Genomic DNA, 12,069 nt, shown 5'->3' with positions numbered 1-12,069 from the left:
TTCTAATATGGACAAAGAGTAGGGTTTTGTAAGGGAATGCAAAAAGAGAAGAGAAAAGCCAGTAGCTTGTGGTGTGATGAGAAGATTTAGAAATTTAAAAAGGAGACAGAATTTTTATGGGTAAAGGCAACATCAAATATGTGGTTACTTTTGCATGTGGCTAAGATGGGGTGGAGGAATAGATCATAAGAAGTGAGTATATTGAGCAACAGAATGATTAGATTTTGAGAGTCAGTATGTGTGTGGAGGTCCCCTAATACATGGGCAGGAGTAGGAAAAAAGAGAAACATTTTGACCCATATATTGAACTCATTGCGGAATGAACGAGAATGACTTGGATATCTGAACCATAGCTTTAACTGGGTGAGAGATAACGAATATCAAGAAAGGAAAGGTTATTGAGTGATGAAAATAGGAAGATATTGTAGAAGAGGCAATGGGAAACAAGGAATATTCTAACTTTCCTGCTACTGAGCCAGTGCTGGAAAAGTTGACCAGCCTATGTGATCAGAAGGCAGTCAGATTTCCATAATAGATATTGGATCAAGGGAGTGGAAGAGGAAAATATTTAGATGAAGGGTATGCATGTCAATAATATAAATTTTATAATCAATAATAGAAATTGAATATGCATAAGCATACGTAAAGTATGCTAATAATAGAAGGTGATTCTGGGGATGGGTAGGTAGTAGTAGCTGGGGAATCAAGAAAAACTCCACATAATTAGTGGCACTTCAGTGTACCTTGTAGGAGACTAAAGATTTGTAAAGGAAAGATCATGAAAGAGTGCATTCCCAGGCATGGTGAAACTGGAGAGAATTAGAGCATAGGTATGTGGTTGGTAGGTAGTGTTGTTCAAGAAGAACAGTAAACTCATTTTTACTGGACTGCAGAGTGAGTGCAAGACAGTAACATGTAAGAGTGGAAGGGTAGGATAAAGTTGTGAAAGGTCTGAAATACCAAAAGAAGGAGTTTATATATGGTTCTAGAGGCAAAATGAAGCCGCTGGAATTTATTGAGTGTCTAACATAGTCAGATCTAGTCATTAGAAAAATTGCTTTGCCAAGTCAATGGAGAATGGATAAAGAGGAGAAAGACTTGAGGTAGGAAGAACCAAAATAAGGCTCTTGAAATAGTCGTCAAAAGATAAGGAGGGTCAGCACTAAAGTGGTGGCCACATGAATAGAAAGGAGAAAGATAGGAAGTGTGTTGTGGATATGGAATCAGTATATATATATATAGAATCAGGCAACTTACATCCTATCTCCTCTCTGCTTCAATCGTCTTAAATCTGGTCTTTGTCCTTGAAATGACTTCCATCCTTCCTTATTTTCTCAGTTCATCATTTCTGCTCTGGTATCAGTTTCCTTTCTTCACAATCATGGTTATCTAGTTCTAATATGCATGACCATTCAACCTTGAAACCTTTTCCCTTTGGCCTATCTGCTGTTTTCTCCCTATACGACTTCAACCTTATCCCTTTCCCACAATTTGGCTTCTCTGCCCTTAAGCCTAAGCTGCTGAATATCACTTGTGAGGAGTCATGCAATGGGGACCATTACAGATTTGTTGATTAATAAAACTGAGTTCTCACTGTTGCACAGCAGTTCTTCTAGGCTTTCATGACTGACTGACTGCCATCATTCCAAATCTTTTCTCTCTCAAGCTCCCAAGGCCCTTTCTCTGTCAGCAGGGGATTTCGACTCCTAATTTACTAAGAACATTGAGAGCACCTGTTGATCTCTCATCATCTTTACACTGTGCCTGAAAACTGTACCACATCTCTTGTCTTTTACTCTACGCTTGAAGAATTAACTCCTGTCCTTGTTGAATGGCTCCTTTCTAGTTGTCTGTGTGGTACATAGAGATAAGTTCTGGGGGAGACAGCAGATTTTTATAAAAAAAAAAATTGTCTCCCTTTGGCAGGAATGGGAAGCTCTTTAACATGCAACTCATGCTTTCCTGTCAGAAGACATTGCCATCTAGAGTTTTCATGATGGAAAAAACTCATAAGGTCCAAATTTTTAATTTCCTGTTATGACAAGCAGGAATCACAAAGCAGAGTAGGGGGGCAATTTGGTAATGGTATTTTTCCTTCATCACCTCTACAAAACTTTAGATTCAGAGACCTTGGGAGTCAACGTTACTGAACAAATTCATAGCCTAATTGGAGATGTGGGATGAAATTGGATTTTTATCAAGGACACATCTTTTTTTCTTCTGGAAGTAGATGTGAATTGCCTGTTTGAGATGATTGCAACTTTTCAAAGGTTAGTTTGCAAAAGACTTTTAATGATTAAAACAAACCTCCATATCAGAGAGTTCTGTTTGAAGTAGTTTTTTATTCTTCTTAACTGTCTTTTAGAAGATTTGTCTTTAGTTTTTCATCCTGCTACTTAGCATAAGAATTTTGCCAGAGGTAGGCAACTCCAAGAGAGAACTTGAAGTCATCCTGATAACGAATAGTTTTTTTTTTTGCCTTATTTTCATTATTATTCTTTAAATAAAGAAAAAATGTCTTTAATTCATGGATCTAGTTTTATTTTAAACACAGTTTCATCAATATTTCCCTCTGTTTTCCATCTAAAAGAAGTCCTGGACTAATGGGGAAAGTGCCCATTCATCAGATTGTCTCCACGAAAATATAAAATCAAAATATGATTAAGAAATTTATGAAGTAAACTATCAACAACTCTTTCTGTTATTGCTGGAATTGTTGTTGAGGAGGTCATTCACCAAGAAATAACATCAAAGGGAAATTATTAATATTACTGTTAAATTGTTCAACTGGGTGATATTTCAAATGGATGTTTCTCAAATGGATGGGGAGGTAGAACCAACTGAGCAAAACAGTGGGAAATAAAATTTTGTAAAAGAAATGGATTTTAAACAATTTATTGCCAAAATTTCACTTGTTTTCAAGGAGAATGATGAAATTTTCACATCTAGAAAGAATAGAATTATTTTGCTTTGGTTTTCTTTGTCATTCACTTTTAATATGAAGTCTTTCAAGAAAAAGTTTGTCTATAATATTCTCAATTCATCCAGCATGTATTAAATGACTGCTTTGTTCCGGGAATTGTGCAAGATGCCTGAGTTCACAGAACCTGAATTCTACTGGGGAAACCACACATACACAGAGAAGTCAGTGCAAACTACAAAAAAAAGGATTTACAAAATAATTATAACATGCCAGAATCTTTCCTTTTTGTGACTAAAGAAATGAGTATATGAAATTGGAAATCCAGTGGTCTCAATAACAGCTAAATTTATGTTTTTTGGAAATAGTTTGTGAACTGGGAGAAGCAGGTTCTTTCTCTGTAAGAATCACAAAGTTAAAAATCCAGTGAAACCAGAAGAAGTCTATAGCTGAGATCACACACAAGGTCCTCTCTGTAGTATGATACATTGTCTGAATTTTCTCTTTGTCTTTTCAGTTTCTAGGTTTTTTGTAGGTTTTTCTTGATTCTTTTCACTTAAATCATATGGTCTTCACAGTGATAAGTAATCTGGAATAAGACAAGACATTTTATTAGCAAAAGAATATTTATGGCATAGTTAAATGAATTTAAAAGTATGATAAGGATAAACTCAAAAAATGATGACTTTATTTCTTTTCTACTCTTGAGAAACTAAACAATATCAAATTCTTGAAATTTAGAATAAGACACAATATCTCCAAGCTATTCCAAGGGTCAGCACATAATATACTCATCCAAAATATTTCTTTACCTTTTTCTTCGAACTTTTCTGAGAAAAGGATCTGTTGTTACCTGTAACAATACTGTTATTTAGATTTTGATTTTTTTGACCTTAAACCTTAATTCTAATTCATTATGTTAACTTTAATTTCATTAGTCTACAGATTAGCTTGGGAGACGGTGGTCAGCATTGCTAATAGCATTTAGTATCAGATTAAGAACTAGAAATAGCCTTAGAAGTATGTTGGTTTTTGTTGGTTTTTGTTTTTGTTTTTGCTGCTACGCCTCCTCTCATATTACCAATAGGGAAGCAGAGACTTACAGAAGTGGAGGAATACAAGTCATATGCTGCTTTCACACTCTTTAGGGTACTCCCAAGAGAAGGCAAGATAGACATAAGATTATGGTCTAGATAAAGAGTAAAGTAAGAAAATGTTTAATTAAAAGAAACTAATGAAGCTAAAGTTTATAACATGGAAAAAATTACATGCATAAATGTAAATTTTCCATGCTATTTCAATAAGTTTCACTTGTCCCTAGTTCTTTACTATTATTATTATTTGCTGAGAAGAATGGAGGAAAATATCACCAAAAAGAGTCAATACTGATAAAATATGAAGATTTTTCAAAAGTCCATGAAATCAGGAAAGAACATTTTCTACTGTCTTATTTTCTTCTGATGTATTTAGCTGCACACAGGGTGGCATATCCCAGAATCCTTGTATTTTAATAAGCTATTTTGTATATTTTAGATCTATCTCATCAATACTTAATAAGAGAAAAACAGAGAGATCTAAAGGAATGAACAGAAGTAGTTTTCTATAAAAGATTGTAGATCCTTTATCTTTCATAAAAGCATTTCACAGAACCACCAAAGGAAATGGATTAGAGCGTCGAGAGGCTACATGAGTCTTTGGCAGAATTATAAGAAAAAATCTTATACTGGATTAATATAAAAGAACTGTCTTAGTATTTCCTATGTGGAAATACTGTTTCATTGCAAGGAAAAGTGGGAACAAAAGAACTTGAGAATTTAAGTAGAATTGTTGCAAAGTAGCTTTCTAACTTCTGACAATCATCCACTCTCCAGTCCCCACTCTGCTACCCCCACTTTCCCTGCTGCTATAGAGACAAAAAAGAAATAGGGACTTTTTCTGTTTTTCTTATCTTCTTTCATGCTCGAATCTTCTATAGAGATGTCTTATTTGGGTCTCTGTAAATAACTGAAAGGATTTTGCCATCACTTAATTACACTGTTTTATTTTTGTAGCCTTTGTGGCATGTTGAAAGTGGCAATAAAAATGAAATTGGGTTTCTCCAGATATGATAATGACATTAGTGGAATATTTTAGTCTCTCTCTGGGGTACATATGTGGCATGGCTATTTCTCCTCATTATAACTAGAGCTAAGAAGCTTGTTTAGTAAATGATGGTTGAACACTCTGTATGGGTTTCTAAAATTTTTTGTAAGAAGGATACACCATACACTCCAGTTAATAAGAAAGACTAATTAAGTTTTATATGTTTTCTATATTTTCCCATAACTTACTTGATGTGGTCTGCTAGAGGTAATCATTTTTAACCATGCTTCCTTTAATGCTATGCTCTATCTTTGTTCAGTCTTCTAAGTGAGGTGATAAAGAAATACAGTAAGAGAAAAAGCTGCTTTGCAATTAAATAAAATTCTGTCCAGCTCATGGGATGACAGTGTCCTTTTCTTTTGTGAGACAATAGGACCAACAAAGAAAAAGTTTGAAATCAGAGTCAAACTATTATTGTAAATTATGTGTCACATATATAAAGTAAGTTTCAGAACCTTAGCCCAGTCTCTAGCTTGGTGCAGTAGCTACTGCCTGCTGTAGCTGTCAGCTGGCTACTACCAGGGTCAAAGTCTACCTCAAAGTCATGAGCTATGACAAAGGAAGTCCATGGGTGGGGAACACAGGAAGGAGACGAATTCAATTCAGCAACTTAATAAGCGTTTATTCAGCACCTAATACATTCCAAGTACTGGAAGATGAAACAGAAAGGAAATGATCACTGACCTTCATGAGCTTATAGGAAATGTGAAGATGCTAAAAAGGGTCTTCTGGCACAGGAATGGTTGTACCAGGTTACCAAACTGAAGTCTATTAGCAGAGAACAGTTAGGGAAGTCTCAGCAGGAATTTGTAATCTCTTCTTGTCATCTACAACAAAAACAAAGTTTACGTGATTTTGATAACTATAGTACTTTATTCATTACAACTGACATTGTAATGGAGTTGACCAATAAATTATAATGTTGAAAGAGAAATTAATCTTATAATTGCTCTATGTAATATAATATCATGTTTTATTTATTTCTTATTACCAAAGAAGCATTTGACAAGTTTTGTCTTTCATGCATATGTCAAGCTTATTGTTACTTGATATATGCAAATACAGAGATAACTTTTAAAAATTTTCAAATATTTTGTCAAATTCTTCACAGAACTTCCTGACCTTTTTATTCTGTGCAATAATTGTTGGAACTCATGTTATAATGACTATTATGACTTGACTTTTCCTTATGCTGTCATTAGCACTGTGACATGAGATAACTAAATAGTCATCAATTGACTTTTCTTCCTTTTTTTGGACAAACAGCGAAAGAAACTTTTCCATTTTCATTATTTTCCTTTTGTGATATTATTGCACCGTTAATGGTGGGGGGAAGAGTTAAAGATTTTCCCTGCCCATTAATGGGCCTCAATACCTTTTGTTAATTTCTGTTGAGGCACTGGGTCAGAAAGTTGTGACCTCCAGCTCTTAAAAGTGTATAAATACTCTGAAGTGAGGTTTTACTTTGGGTCTTACTCATTGGAAGTGTTTGTTTGGCCAGATGAGACTCTGGGTAGACACTAAGGAGTCCCCCCCTACCCCCAGCACCACCCCTTTGAAAACCTAGATGTTGTTCCTTCTCTCTCTGGTAACTACATATGTACGTAATGGTCAGACCATGGAATTGTCTGTTGATCTGTGATGTATACATTGCAGTTGGACAGATAGTTTGAAACCCTGTCTGTTGGTCTTTATTTCTGTCCTTGTATTTTTTCTGTTGCCATATGTGTTTGATTAAAGTGATTGATGACCTCTCAAAAGTTGCTTTCCTTTTAGAAAAGCAGATCTAAGAACCTGTACAACAGGCCTTTCTGTGTATTCTGGGGTCCTTGCTGTTTTACCTTTCTATGCACCATCCTTGCCTTTAGTCAAATTTTTCCCGTGTCTCCTGGATTCATTTTTAGTGAGAAAGACAATACTTAAAATGATTTAGTTTGTCAAGGAATATAGCAACTCTGTCTTTGTCCAATGATTTCACAGTTAGAATGGTACAGACAGTCTTATTTTTCACGGTAATACCTGTTCTAATGTATGTGTTCATCCTTCCTTGCCAAAAAAGACCATGCCATCAGAGAAATAATGACATGTCTTGCACTTGACTTTGCTTTGAGTGAGGGAGGGCTGTGCAGGTCACCAGCTTCACTTCTCCTCCAGAGCCATCTGATTCCAGTGACCAGATATTCATCAGGATGACTGGGGATGACCCAGGATGAGGCAATTGGAGTTAAGTGACTTGTCCAGGGTCACACTAGTGAGTGTCAAGTGTCTGAGGTGAGATTTGAACTCAGGTCCTCCTGATTCCTGCACTGGTGCTCTATCCACTGCACCACCTAGCTGCCCTACCTGTTCTAATAGTCTTTTGGATAATACCCTTGAAAAAAAAACAGGATTTCCATCCTCACTGTCATAGATAGGTGTAACTGAAGTTCATATGTGCATAATTCCTGAATTTTTTTTTCTGCTTGGGTTGGGGGGAGAGTCCTCACCTTACCTAACATCCCATTTCTGGGTAATGAAAGATTGTTTTTGGAGACTGATTTCTGAACAATGGTAACTTACACTGGGATGAATAGTGCTAACTTGAATATATTAATTGATGCCACTGGTGATCTTTAGAGTACATGGGATGAGCAATTAACCAAGCATTTCACATTGCTTTTTCCTGTGAACTGGTTTTGAGAGACTGTTAGACAGAAAATTGATAGGCATGGTAAACACACTGTAGTTGCCTAATTAGCTTAGGTAGAGCAATTACTGATGTTCAATATCTATCAACAAAGCAAAGGTGCTTTAAATGTCATATAAACACTAGAAATAAAAGGAAAGCACAAAGGGATTTAGCACAACCAAATACCTGAATAAAATTTGACTTCCCCTCAAGCTTGCCATTTATTGAAGGAACTTAGCTTGGGGAAAAAAAACCTTTTTGGCTTAAAACACATTTATACATTTAGATATATTACAAAAGTAATACTAGTCTGAATATTCTATGATAGATCAGCAATGTGGAATTGTGAGGGGGAAACAGAGTAAAGCAGAAGTATCAGACTCTGGCTCATAGGCCATAACTGCCCACAAAACCCCAGACACAGATTAAAATGTAATTGAGAGATGTTTAGTAACACAAATTATAATACAGCACAACATATATACTGTTAATTTGGGGTTTTCTAAATCAGTATGTGGCCATCAGGGATCTGTTCCTATTTGAGCTTAATATCATTAGGTATATGTAAAGGATATCTTCAGGAAAATGTATGAATGGAAACAACCATGTAGTCAGGGCAAGAGATAACCATTGAATGGGCTATGTGTTTCCATATGTATTTTGCAGAAAATGTCAAAGAATCTAGAGGAATTTGGTGAAGCCCCCATAGAGAAGTAATGGGAAGATGTGGACATGGAAGGCAATGCAGCATAGTAGACAGAGGGAAGTCTAAAAGCAAAGGAAGACTGGTTGTCAAGATCCACCTCTGGCACAGATGTCCTGAGCAAAAAGACCAAGTCTCACCACCTCAGGAAACTTGAAGACAAGAAGCTGCAGAAGATGAGTGATCTGCATTAATAGATGGAGTTTCCTCACTGAATCTTCTCTATACTAATGAAATCATAAGTGTGTACCTACCTCCCCTCCCTTACTCACCTTTTCCCCTCTCCAATGGATAAGAGTATTACAAAGCATGGATGGATTATGATCTGAACTGGTGAAAACTACCCACATCAACAAAACCACAAGTATATCTAATTAAAATGGAAAATGGAAAGTTTTTGAAAGAAGTGGACAAGCATTTATATGATCACTTACATATGATTTTGAATTCACATATATACTCTCAGTTATCTTTTTCTGCATTCCAGCAGATTCTTTGCTGTTAAATTGATCTTTTAAAACTGTGTCTGATAAATGGATTGCTATTTTTTTTCCAGGAAAACACACACACAAACACATGCAGGTGTGCACATATGCATGTGTGCTTGCAAATGTATATGTGAAACAGACAAAAAAAATCAAATCAACATCAAGCCTCTGATAGAATACCTTGGAACAAATTCTCTTTATTCTCTCTTCCTAATTCTTTCCTGTGTTTGTTTAGGTACCACTTCACACCAAGATCTCAAAGCATTATTTCTTTTCTTATTCTTCTCACTTACTGGCTTAAGTTTTCTTACATTCATCTTTCTAGAGCTTCCACAATAATTCAACTTGATCTCACAGATAATTTCAGCTGAAAACTGTTCTTTGCTTATAATGGATGCCTATTTCTTCATTTACGATATGGTTGTCCACACAAAAGCATCTTAACATCCAGATTAGATGCAACTAATGCAACCCTGACATCTTTATACATGGACAATCCTGGGACTAAAATGGAAGGAATCTTAGTCATAATCCAGTCTTATATGCATGTCCATCTATATCTTTGCATGTTTGTATCTAAAGTCTACATTGATAAACTCCACATACTAACTCATGTGCATGCTAAATTATGTATAGCACATGGGTCCCCATGGAGTGTCCTCACTTTTTAAGTCCAGGTCAGTGGTGCTGCTAGGGTATTCACCTATTTAACATCTATTACTTTTGAGTCCCTACCCAAGAATCTTTTATGATTATAGACCAGATGGCCATAAATTCAAGCTGAGACAACAAGTGAAAGAAAATAACGAAGCAGTAATGGAGAATTGAACAAGTCATTAAAAACACTAAGTATCAGTTCTCAAATAACTACCACGCCCATATGTATATCCTGGCAATGCTATGTTGGTTCCCAATTAACTACTCTGTCTCTCCAGATCAGCAAGAGAAAGACACAACAGTAACTCCTAAAAAATCACTAGTCCAGATCAGCAAGAGAAAGACACAACAGTAACTCCTAAAAAATCACTAGGAAATCTGTCATAGGTCTAGCGAATGCTAGATTTTTCAGTACAGGAATCATCAGCTACAGAATACTAGACTTTCATGTATAGATTACCAGAGAAATTCCTTGACATTTGAGAATGTTGTTTTCTTCTTATAAGAAACTCACAATCAATTAAACCCTGGCATGTGGTTCTTAGAATGATCATCAAGACATGAATGGGGAGTCAGTAGTCAACAGTTAACCATTTTCTTTTTGTCTCCTCTTAGATAGTGTTCATGCTTTTCCAATTCTGAATTTCATTCTTTGTGAGTTTTCCTCTAGTGATTTTCCAAGTCTCCTATACTTGAATGCTAATCACATTGCAAACTCATGTACAAATTTCTGAAGAATAAAATTCTAAAAAAGAGTATGGATTATGTGTCCAGGCACGCCTATTATACATGAATCAGGATAGCTTTCATTGACAAAGGTAATCACAAACTTAAGTTCTTGTATTGTAAGTCCAAGCCTCAGCACACTAGAACCACGGCTAGAACTGAGCCTTGACAAGTTCGATGTAAGTGGTATGAAAGAAAACATGTTGTGGAACTCAGTAACTTTATTATTTACATAATAAAGATAGAGAATCTTAGTTAAACAAAATATTATACTGAATAATAGGAAGATGAACCGAAATCTAGTCCCTGAATGTGCTATCATCCATATCTGCTGTTACTGTTATGTGAACATCAGTAAGGAATAAATATATGTGCACCAAGAAACATACTTCACATGTTTTATGTTAAAAACATACAAGTGCTAGTAGCCACAGTAAGGTGAAAAAATGAATGAATACATTAAATATGGTGCAGCTCCCACTTTTAATTTCATGTTTAACCATTTCTTTTTTCTAAGGAAGATCATCTGTTTTCATCATAGCTCTTAGTGGTCATGGGCTTTTTAAATTTTGAAGCCTGACACTATATGTTAACATGTTTTTACATATTATATACATCACCATGATTATGTCCCATCTTAGGATCACAGTTTTGGGCATCTGGTAACACCCTAAAAGCCGAGTAAAGCTGACAGGACAAAGGGATGTCCGTGACTATAGAAATAAGAACTGAAGTTCTCAAGGACAGAGACACAAAGGTGGAATGTCAGCTGACTGTTCTGGCTGGGACTTGCTTTCAAGTTCGCTTCTCCTACTTTAGGTCTGTGTTCCCTGCCAGGGACACTGAACAGAAGAACGCTGGAAGTAGGGGCTTTTGTCTGAATTGGGGCTTTCCCAAGTCTTCTTTTGCGAAGTGGTTGAGATTAGTTAGCAATTCATCTAGTCCTTATACATGTCATAACAGTAAGCATTTTTTATGTGACTACATCTTTGATCAAGATATGGCATCTTCCTGAAGCCTGAAAAGAACTAACCTTTCTTTAAATAGAGTATAGTTAGGTACAGAGAGAGCCAGAGGCAAAATTGTAGGTGAAATTCATATTTGACTACCGCAGGCTTCCCCTGCCTGCATCCTTTCCCTGTTCTGAGGTGCCTTCTTCAGCAATCTTGATGCTATCTGTCATGCATATCTTCAATGTGAATTTGTCACTGTTACCTCTTCCAGGCTATTTGTATCTATCACTTTTATCTCATCTTGAAATGAAAGGCTTTTTCTTGAGTTAAAAGAAGTTTGAATATAAGTGAACAGGTAGGAAATTTAATCTTGGTCCAGGGAGTCTTTCAGGTGATCCTCAAATCAGAGAGTGGGCAGCTAGGTGGTGCAGTGGATAGAACACCAGTGCAGGAGTCAGGAGGACTTGAGTTCAAATCTCACCTCAGACACTTGACACTCACTAGCTGTGTGATCTTGGGCAAGTCATTTAACCCCAGTGGTCTCCTCCTGGGTCATCTCCAGTCATCCTGATGAATATTTGGTCACTGGACGCAGATGGCTCTGGAAGACAAGTGAGGCTGGTGACCTACACAGCCCTCCCTCACTCAAAACAAACTCAAGTGCAAGTCATATTATTATTTCTCTGATGGCATGGTCTTCTTCAGCAAAGAAGGACGAACACACCAAATCAGAGAACTTAGAGAATGACCTTTGCAACATTAAGTTGAGGACAAATTTGGCTGTCAGTCTGATCTAGAAATTTGCTCCTACT

General features: G+C 36.2%; 1 long non-coding RNA gene across 1 annotated transcript in view; it reads left to right on the top strand.

Annotated features, from left to right (window-relative positions):
• LOC140510474 (uncharacterized) overlaps positions 1-8,925 on the top strand; it is a 126,438-nt gene extending 117,513 nt beyond the window's left edge. Inside the window, exon 3 of the long non-coding RNA XR_011969243.1 lies at positions 8,397-8,925. This is a non-coding gene — a long non-coding RNA (uncharacterized lncRNA). The remainder of the gene's footprint in view (positions 1-8,396) is intronic.
• Positions 8,926-12,069: the final 3,144 nt, after the last annotated feature.

Source organism: Notamacropus eugenii, chromosome 6 (genome assembly GCF_028372415.1).
Source record: "Notamacropus eugenii isolate mMacEug1 chromosome 6, mMacEug1.pri_v2, whole genome shotgun sequence".
Classification (NCBI taxonomy): domain Eukaryota; kingdom Metazoa; phylum Chordata; class Mammalia; order Diprotodontia; family Macropodidae; genus Notamacropus; species Notamacropus eugenii.
This window is presented reverse-complemented; position numbering and strand designations above follow the sequence as displayed.